Source organism: Rutilus rutilus (genome assembly GCF_951802725.1).
Source record: "Rutilus rutilus genome assembly, chromosome: 2".
In the NCBI taxonomy this organism is placed as follows: Eukaryota; Metazoa; Chordata; class Actinopteri; order Cypriniformes; family Leuciscidae; genus Rutilus; species Rutilus rutilus.
This window is the reverse complement of record NC_140210.1, coordinates 39,578,138-39,589,007: the sequence shown is the minus strand read 5'-3', so window position 1 is coordinate 39,589,007 and position 10,870 is coordinate 39,578,138. Positions and strand designations below refer to the sequence as shown.

Below are 10,870 nucleotides of genomic sequence, written 5' to 3'. Positions count from 1 at the left end.
TTAAACAGTTGAGCACATTTACATAAAACTAATCAATGTTATATAGTTCAACAATGATAAAATGTTAGAATATGATCTGTATGTTCACTGTAAAATATTTCCAGACTTTCACAATATTTAACTGTGTTTTTTTACAGTAAAATACTGTTTTAATTGATTTACTGTAAACAATTGTAATTTCACAGTAATGTGGATTCGCTCACTGACTTTTTACTATCTGCTGTGATATGACAGCAAATTACTGTAAAAAAAATAGGCTGTTCAGCTGAGAACGAAGACCCCACCCAGATAGCAAGCACAGTTGGGCCAACGGCTTTTTCTGTTCTGTATGGGCCAGCCTGAGCCTCGGCTGAAATCAGTTGTAATGGTGTCAGGTCCATACTCGGTGTAGCTGTGTGTACCTTCGACCCGAGTTCGTTTTGTCACAAGCGGGCCACGAAAAAACTGAAAAAAAAGATTTTGGCGGTTAAATCCTGAGGATGATCCAACAGACGCGTCGCAGACCATTTCGTTTCCGAGAGGAATCATTCAGCTGAAAAAAACGGGTAAGTAATTTAATTCATTTATTGTTCTATTGTTTGATGTTTTAATTGAGATGGTTTGCGATGGTAATTAGGCCTTCGTAACATCAGAATACCCATTCGGTCGTGGAGATACGGAGTGTTGATGAAAAGGCCTAACGTTACGGTTTCATTTTAGGATGATTGTGTATTTGTTTTATTAGAAAAACTGCTGAGCTGGATCCAGTGCACTGTAATGTTGGCTAATGAAATTATATTTAGTAGTTATATTCCATTTTGTTTGCTAAAATTTAGTCAGTTATTTCGTCTTTTTCAACGAGTGATTATCGAATCATATAGGAGTCGGACTATGCTTTCGGTGCATAGATTTGATTCACTAACATTTCAAAAGAGTCATTTACTTGTGAATCGAACTACTACACTGACCACCACGCTGCTGCATAACACCCGCGGAGACAACTCATTATATGTACAATCTGAAATTAAAAAAGACTTATTTTGTTGTAGCTAACACTTCTGTGGGGAGCTCCGAAACGGGAAAGCGTTATAGATAAGTGCAGCTTATTAATTCTTTGTCTTTTGCTCGACTTTTGTTATTGAATGTTACGTTAACGTCAACGTAATTTGCTTTAGAGCAGGTGCACTTTAGAGTGAAAGAAAAAATGAAAGAGTATATATCACTGTATATTGCGATTAAAATGGTTTAACATTTTACTGCAGTGGGGATATATGATGATTATGAGCGAACATACTAACTTAATTGATGTTTATCTGATCGCACTGTTTGGAATCTGACACCAACAGTTTTTGCAGTCTTGGTTACACTTTATAATAAGGTTTTATTTGTTAATATTAGTTTTCAACATTAGTTAACAGAGTAACCATGCGTAATACTTCAAAATGTATTAATCTTAGTTCATTTTCATTTTGACATTTAAAATAAAACAGTATTTGTTAACATTAGCACTGTGAACTACAAGAACAAACATTGAACAGTTGTATTTGTATTAACTAATGTTAACAAATACTGTAACAAATGTATTGGTAATATTAGTTAACACATTAATGTTAACAAATGAGACCTTATTGTAAACTGTTACCGATATTTTGCATACTGCTGCGTGAACTCTGACAACAACATTTATCAAACCTATGCACATAAAAAACGAATGCTTAAGATTTAATAATGACTTCACAATATGTATTCCTTTATTTAAAAGATGCAGTTCAGAGAAACCCTGACAGCTAATGCTGCTGAAATGGAGGTCGAGGGATCATGGACTGGTGGATCCAGCCGTCTAACTGGCAGTAGATCGAGGAGCAGACACAAGGTAAGTCTTCCTAGTGTTGATCAGGAGGCAGACACACTCTGGCAGTTTAAATCTATATTAAAAACACACCTCTCTAACCTAGCATAAACATAATACATTTATATCATTAAAATCCCTATAATCCTATATAATTCAAAAAGGATTGTTAGGCCGCATAAATTAGCTCAACCAGAACCGGAAACACTTCTCATAACAATGAACAATATGCATTTTTGCTAATGTTAGTCTCTCTGTCTCATTCTTATCCCGAGGTTACTGTTGTCAGCCGGATCTAGTCCGTATCCAGATCAGATGCTGGACCTGCACCCTAAGATGAACACAGTGAGCCCTGAATGTCAGAAGAGACCATGACAACTAGACGAGACCTAGAAACAAACGCCTGTCAAGACCTTGTTGACACAACAGTCATCGGCACAGTCATCGGATCAGATCCACGAGAACCAGACCAGTCCTCCACACAGACCCAACGGCCAGCTTCAACTCCTCTCCCACCAATTGCCAGCGTGATCTTATGAAGGTAAAAGAGTAGCAAAACTCGAGATTAGATGTGAATTTGAGAACTTGTACAATTAATATTTGTACTTGTACACTAAAATTTACACTCACATCTCCAATGTGAAAACTTGTTGAATGTTGAGATCAGCACTTGCAGAAAATAGTCACAAACATGCATTCTGAATTTTAAGCTGCAGATAGTTACAAATGTAAAAGTCATTCACAGAAATACAATGACAGACACAAACGTCTCGGTTACGGATGTAACCCTCGTTCCCTGAGTGGGAACGGAGACGTTACGTCGGATGACGACGATTGGGGGTTTCGCTTAGAAGCCTATCACCTTCGAGTATATAAAACGAGCCAATGGCAATGAAATGCCATGGGTCTGCGGAATTTGCATAGCGTAACTCCGCCCGCCGCAGGGGGTATATAAGGAAGTACGCTGCACAATGCAGACATGCCTTCGCTGAGGAGCCGAGACTGGCCCCAGGCGTTTTTCAGCGGTACAGCGGAAGTGGCAGGAAGACGTAACGTCTCCGTTCCCACTCAGGGAACGAGGGTTACATCCGTAACCGAGACGTTCCCTTTCGTGGTCACTCCGAGTTACGTCGGATGACGACGATTGGGGTTCCAGTCTAATCACGCCACCTCGGCTGTCTTCCAGTGCCCTGCGTAAGTCTGAGCTCCCTGTTGTGAGACTAGCACGAACGAAGGAGTCCTACTTAACACAGGGATACCAAGGTACACTGGGAAGCATATCTCCAGAGAGAAATATGCAATCATGCCCAGCCATTGATGGGGGGGACTTAGAATACACATATGACCCAGAGGGATGCATATGGAGAATCACTGGGGTGTCCAGCCGCAGGTGGAATTTTAAACCCCAGGGGTGGCAAGGTGGCTTGCCAAGGGAAAGACACACGCTCACAAGGAGACTTACAGTGGAATACACATGTGGGGGTCGCCCAGAGGGGGGACCATGCACATGGAGGCACCTAGTCAAGCGCAAAAGCTGCGTTATGGCAGATTGGCATAACTCAGGCGTTGACGTCACCAGTGCTGGAGGAAACTCAGAGCTTATCAGACTCACCTGAGAAGAAAATCGCACGTATCCCGTCCGTGGAGAGGAATGGCGAGCAAGCGAAGACACCTGAGCAGAATCTAGCACCGGCTGGTTGAAGCGAGTACATGAGAAGAAACTGGCTCTACGCGGAGATTATAGAATCTCGCGAATGTGTTGGGTGTCGCCCAGCCTGCAGCTCTACAAATGTCTGTTAGCGAGGCGCCATGCGCTAGAGCCCAAGAGGAAGCGACACTACGTGTGGAGTGGGCTTTCACACCAAGGGGGCACGGACGACCTTGCTGCTGGTATGCCAAAGCAATGGTATCCACTATCCAGTGAGATAACCTTTGCTTTGAGAGAGCCTTTCCCTTCAGCTTCCCACCATGACAGACAAAGAGCTGGTCTGAGGTCCTGAAACACCGCGTTCTGTCTACGTAAGCACGGAGGGCGCGTACTGGACAGAGCAGTGCCAAGGCTGGGTCTGCCTCCTCCAAGGGCAGCGCTTGCAGGTTCACTACCTGGTCTCGAAAGGGTGTGGTAGGAACCTTGGGCACATATCCAAGCCGGGGTCTCAGGATCACGTGAGAGTCAGCCGGCCCGAATTCCAGGCACGCTTCGTCAACCGAAAATGCCTGCAGGTCCCCTACCCTCTTGATGGAGGCCAATGCAACCAGGAGCGCTGTCTTCATTGACAGGAACTTAAGCTCCACTGATTGCAAAGGCTCAAAGGGAGCACTCTGCAGGGCAGTTAGAACCACTGAGAGGTCCCAAGAGGGAACGAGGGGAGGACGAGGAGGATTTAGTCTCCTCGCTCCCCTCAGGAACCTGACGATCAGGTCGTGCTTTCCCAGAGACTTACCTTCAACTGCTTCGTGATGTGCGGCAATGGCGGCAACATACACTTTCAGGGTGGAGGGAGACAGCCTTCGCTCCAACCCTTCTTGCAGGAAGGAAAGCACGACACTGATCGGGCATTTCGTGGGTTCTTGATGTTTAGAAGAACACCAGTTGACGAAGAGGTTCCACTTCAACGCATAGGCATGTCTCGTGGACGATGCTCTAGCGGAAGTGATGGTAGCCACCACCGCAGGTGGTAGGGTACTCAAACCTGCCTCGTCCCGTCCAGGAGCCACACGTGGAGGTTCCAAAGATCGGGACGAGGGTGCCATAAGGTGCCCCGTCCCTGAGAAAGGAGGTCCTTCCTCAGAGGAATTGGCCAGGGAGGTGCTGTCGCGAGGAGTACTAGTTCGGAGAACCAGGTCCGGTTGGGCCAATACGGGGCAACCAAAATGACCTGCTCCTCGTCCTCCCTGATCTTGCGCAAGGTCTGCGCAAGAAGGCTCACTGGGGGAAACGCATACTTGCGTAGGCCCCGCGGCCAGCTGTGCGCCAGTGCATCCGTGCCGAGCGTGCCCTCGGTCAGGGAATAAAACAGGTCGCAATGGGACGAGTCGTGGGAGGCAAACAGGTCTACCTGTGCGTCGCCGAACTGATCCCAAATCAGCTGAACCGTCCGGGGATGGAGTCGCCATTCTCCAGCGAGAGGCCGAACTCGAGACAGCTCGTCGGCCGCCTGGTTCAGGTGTCCCGGGATATAAATGGCTCGAAGCGACCTCAGATGCTTCTGACTCCATATGAGGAGGTGGCGAGCGAGTTGCGACATACGGCGGGAGCGTAGACCACCTTGATGGTTGATGTACGCTACTGTTGCGGTATTGTCTGATCGGACTAGTACGTGCTGACCCCTGAGCAGCGCATGGAAGCGGTGCAGGGCGAGACGTACAGCCAGCAACTCGAGGCAATTGACATGCCAAAGGCGCTGGGGTCCTGTCCAGGAGCCCGCGGCAGCATGACCATTGCACATGGCGCCCCAGCCCGTGTTGGAGGCATCTGTTGATACAACAACATGCCGGGAAACTCGTTCTAAGGGCACTCCGGCCCGTAGAAAACTGAGGTTCGCCCACGGGGTGAAGGTCTGACGGCAGGCTGGAGTCACTGGGACTTGGAGCGTGCCGTGTTGCCATGCCCACCTCGGGACTCGATCGCGAAGCCAAAGCTGAAGCGGTCTCATATGAAGCAATCCCAGCGGCGTTACTGCGGCTGCGGATGCCATATGCCCCAGGAGCCTCTGAAAATGTTTCAGTGGAACCGCACTCTTGCCCTCGAACTGACGAAGACAAGTCAGCAGTGACTGCGCGCGCTCGCTCGTAAGCTGCGCGCACATGGCGACCGAGTCGATCTCCATACCGAGAAAAGAGATCCTCTGCACGGGGCAGAGTTTGCTCTTCTCCCAGTTGACCCGAAGGCCCAGACGGACTAGGTGCCGGAGCACTAGGTCCCTGTGTTCGCAAACCTGGTCTCGAGAGTGAGCTAGGATCAGCCAGTCGTCGAGATAGTTCAGGATGCGAACCCCGTGTTCCCGGAGGGGAACAAGGGCTGCCTCGACGACCTTCGTAAAGACGCGAGGGGACAGGGCTAGCCCGAAAGGGAGAACCGCGTACTGGTATGCCTGCCCCTCGAAAGCAAACCGTAGAAACGGTCTGTGTCGAGGTAAAATGGAGACATGGAAGTAGGCGTCCTTCAGGTCGATCGCTGCAAACCAATCCTGCGGCCGCACACACTGGAGGATGTGTTTGGCCGTGAGCATCTTGAATGGCAGCCTGTGAAGGGAGCGGTTCAAGACGCGCAGGTCGAGGATTGGCCGTAACCCACCGGACTTCTTGGGTACAATGAAGTAAGGGCTGTAGAAGCCGGACTTCATTTCGGCTGGAGGGACAATCTCGATCGCACCCTTCGCCAGCAGGGTGGCGACCTCCGCTCTCATGACAGGGGCATTGCCACCGACCATAGTGAAGCGGACTCCCCTGAAGCGGGGAGGAGATCTCGCGAACTGAATCGCGTAGCCGAGCCTGATGGTTCTCGCGACCCAGCGGGACAGTCTGGGAAGCTCTAGCCAGGCCTCCAGAAAGTGCACCAGCGGGATCATACGAACCACAGACGTACCGTCGGTGGGGCAGCGAGGCGGAATGACCGGCACCGGCGAGGGTGGCATAGCGGCCCTGTGCGGGGGCACGGTCATTAACCGCGTCCTGCCAGAGGAGGCCAGGGGAGGGCGCGCGTCCCACGGGGGCGTGCTCTGGCAGGGGTCTGGCGACAGAGGGGGATGAGAGGAGCGTGGCCCGTGGGCGGCGCGTGCTGTCATCCCACACCTCTGGGACAGAGGAGGGCGGCAGTGGCGGGACCCGAGGGTGGCGCGCACTGCGGCCCTCGGACTCTGTCGGCTCAGGATTGGGGAATTCAATTCTGTCTTCAACCACATCAAAGTACTGCTCGTCGTTGGACGAGCAGCGGGGAGTGGAGAACAAAAGATTCTCCCCCGGCCCTCCACCGGGGGAAGGAGTGGCCCTGCTACCAGCTCCTGGGACAGAATTGAAGCCAACCCTGAGCAGCCCGTCTCAGGAGCGCCGCTCGGCCTGGCGTTTAGCGGGCGGCGGGGCTGGAGAGGGCTGTGGCGCCTGCCTGCGGCTCCCTCCACAACGCGGCCCGGGTGAAGGTTGCTGCTGGGGCCGTGCGGGAGGGGCGGCGAGCAGGCTGAGGATTCTGTGCCGACGGCTGAGCAGCAGAGCGTCGGGGCAGAATGTGCTTGATAGCCTCAGTCTGCTTCTGGGCGGTCGAGAACTGTTGGGCAAAATCCTCGACCGCACCGCCGAAAAGGCCGGCCTGGGATATGGGAGCATCCAGCAGACGAGTCCGCTCGGGCTCACACATATCAGCCAGGTTCAGCCAGAGATGTCTCTCCTGGACCACAGCTGTGGACATCACCAAACCCAGGGAGCGCGCGGTCACCTTCGTCGCTCGGAGAGCGAGGTCGGTGGCGGCGCGCAGCTCATCAACGAGCCCTGGGTCTGTCCTGCCCTCGTGCATGTCACGAAGCATCCGGGCCTGGTAGACCTGCAGAATGGCCATGGCATGCAAAGAGGCAGCTGCCTGTCCCGCCGCACTGTAAGACTTCGCCACGAGAGTGGACGAGAATCCACAGGCTTTGGACGGGTGCTTAGGATCACCACGTGATGAAGCGCCTGCCGGACACAGCTGCATCGCGACAGAACGTTCAACCGTGGGAATCCCAGTGTACCCACAAGCATCAGCTCTATCGAGGGGAGGAAAGGCGGAGAAAGCCGACGAACGATCGCGGGAAGACATGGGAGCCTTCCAGGACCGCGTGACTTCCTCATGCACTTCCGGGAAGAATGGTATTGGGGTTGGGCGGCGATGAATGTCAGCGGCCGCTCCCAAAAACCAATCATCCAGCCGCGAGCGCACTGGATCGGGCGGCAGGGACCACTCGAGCCCAATGGCCGCGGCTGCCCGGGAAAGCATGGCAGTCAGCTCGGGATCAGACTCGGGCAATGCTGGCACGCCCGAGGGCGGCAACACAGCCGAATCCTCACTTCCCGAGGACTCATGCCCACCCTGTGATGCAGTGATCGACATTGCATCCTCCTGTGGAACGCCAAACGAAACGCGCGGGGCCTCCGTAGAGGGACCGGCGGTTTCGGTTTGCACGCTCGCGGGTACCAATGCTGAAGAGGGGTGTGTGGACCGTGGACGTATCGGCGGTTTGTCCCACACAGATACCCTCAGGTCACCCTGGCCACCAGCCGAAGTACAGCCTCTCGGGGAGACCGTAGATCGGGGTGTGGATGAGGGGACTCTCGCTCTGATGAGCTCATTGAGTCTCGACCGCAGCATGGAGATGGTCATGTTCCCGCAATGAGAACATGAATCATCCACAAACGCTGCTTCAGCGTGATCAACGCCCAAACACGCTAAGCAGAGATTGTGCCCATCAGGAGAAAATACATCGCGACCACAACCAGAAGTGCACGGGCGAGACATCTTTAAAAAGACGTGCCACATGCAATGCTCTTTTTGTGAGAGGAAAACTCCGCGGATGTTGAAGCGAACAGGGAGAAATCACACTAACTGTCAGATCACTGACAAGATCAGCAGGGAAGTGTGCACTCGCTGAAATCGCCGTCACACCAACACCGGAGAGCTCGCTCGTCTCGAAGGTAAGAGAAGACTAACTCAGAATCTTTGGCTTGCAGGAGTGGAGAAGTTCTCGGCTCCGAAGCGAAAGCATGTCTGCATTGTGCAGCGTACTTCCTTATATACCCCCTGCGGCGGGCGGAGTTACGCTATGCAAATTCCGCAGACCCATGGCATTTCATTGCCATTGGCTCGTTTTATATACTCGAAGGTGATAGGCTTCTAAGCGAAACCCCCAATCGTCGTCATCCGACGTAACTCGGAGTGACCACGAAAGGGAACTTGTATTCTTTCATTCACATTCGCAGCACAACTTCAATTAAGCACTTCTCAAATCTGCCATTGCAATATCAAATCTTCACACATTGACTTTTGCAACTTTTTTTGCGATATATTAGATGCGTAACTAACTTTTGCATTTTCAAACTCAGTGGCAGTAAGAGAGATAGGCGCGGCAATTTGAAATGGCAGATTTGAGAAGCTGGAAGTGCCTAATTGAGTGTATACTGGGAATGTAAATGAAAGAGTACAAGTTTGTGTCTGTCATTTTATTTCTGTGAATGACATTTTAACATTTGTGACTATTTATCTGCAGCTTAAAATTCAGCTGGTCCAAAATGCATATTTAGGCTGCATCAAAATAATCCACACGATTCTAGTCGACAAATAAAAGTCTTCTGATCTGAAACGATTGATCATTTTTATAAACAAAACGATAATTATGTAGTTTTTAACTGCAAACGCTCACCTTTTCCATCGCTCTGTGATGTGCACTTGGTCACGTGTCTTGTAATCGCATTACGTTACGCTTTTGCAAGCGTGCATTGCATTTCTTTAATTAAACTATCACTTTTTGAAGTTTAATAATCCTATTTCACTCTATATCATGACTCTTGTTTTTCTGTCCATAACATTAAGACTATTTTTAAAACGCCTTATGTTAAAGGGTGCTCATTCCTGTTCCTGGATATCTGTCCCAGCAACAGGACCAGCACCTCTTACCTAAGGTATTTTGCATGTGCTGTTGTGATCAGCAAATGTGGAAAAACTTAATGGATTATTGAAAAATAATCACTGTAAAATATATTGTGAAGTTAGACTGCTTTTTCAAATTTATAAAAATAAATAGGGAATCTATCAGACTCTGAAATGTAACTTTTTTACTTGTCGTCTTAGGTGCTTCCTGGGCATCAACCTTGATACAGGATCTAAATCCAAAAAGAAGCAGGGTGGCATCGATCAGCAAGTTTGTTCTCTATTGCGAAAACTTGTGGATTTTGAATGGATGGCAAAGCAGATTTTGTGCTTTTTTTCCATTTGCTCCAGTCATTGTTGCCTCTCTTCATTTTCACCTGCCATATTGCCACTGAATATTTTGGACTGCCCTTATGGTTGAGACCTTCTACCTGGCTATTGTTTTGGATTTTCCCTGTGTTTATTGGACTGATAATCTCGTTGCCTACTCCTGCCTGCTCTCACACTTAATCTGCCTCATCCTTCTGGGGTCGCTGCCAGTATAAATGAATAAACAGTTTTGTTTTTTGGGTCCTTACCCATTACCTGACCTGTGCACATTCATAAGGTAAAACACACATTCACAAGCCAACATGCATTCAACATACATACACATTCACCTTTACCAGTTCTTGTGTCATTGCATTTGGAAGAATTAGAATTAGAATCTGTGTTCTGAGAATAGTGTCAGTCAAGTTAGAGTTTGGGATGCAGTCCTAACAGCTTAATGCAACATGTTTGTTATGATATTATTGTATCAATTGTAAAAAATAAAACAATTGAGGAAAGCATTGTTTAATCTTGTTTTTTTTATTACTACTTTTCTGTGATCACATTGCATTGCTGTATTTAATTGTAACTTTACAGTTAATTACTGGCTACTAATTGCATTACTTTTACAGCCGAAACACAATAAATCACTGTGAAATTACAGTAATAATGTGATATAATTAACTGTGAAATCACTGTACACAAGTGTAATTTTACTATAATTTACATTAAATTTCTTACTGTAAATTACTGTGAAAGTAATGCAATTAGTAGCCAGTAATTTACTGTAAAATCACAGCAGAATTTTTTACAGTGTTATTCTAATGTTGATCTAGCTTACTGCTAGTCTCATACAGACAAACTAACACATACATTTCAACACATTCAAATTCAGTTTAGTGTGATAGTGTAATGTTAGACTAAGTGAAAGAGCGCTGCGTTACCTCACAAGTTTAATTTGTCTAATAAACTGACCTGTGAGTTGTAATTCTGCACTCGCGTTTAGTTCGGTAGAATGAAATGTCCATATTCCTTTTATATCCGTGGGACTCGCGTCGCGTGTGGAGCTGATAGCTGTCTCTTAGCAATCCCGACCTGCTTCATATCACAGTCATGATAAA

General features: G+C 48.7%; 1 long non-coding RNA gene across 1 annotated transcript; it reads left to right on the top strand.

The window, feature by feature from the left end:
* The first annotated feature begins 263 nt into the window (after positions 1-263).
* LOC311280750 lies at positions 264-10,270 on the top strand. The gene is made up of 5 exons (XR_014625723.1): positions 264-545; positions 1,742-1,852; positions 2,104-2,369; positions 9,412-9,472; positions 9,642-10,270. It is a non-coding gene; the product is annotated as an uncharacterized lncRNA (long non-coding RNA).
* The last annotated feature ends 600 nt before the right edge of the window (positions 10,271-10,870 follow it).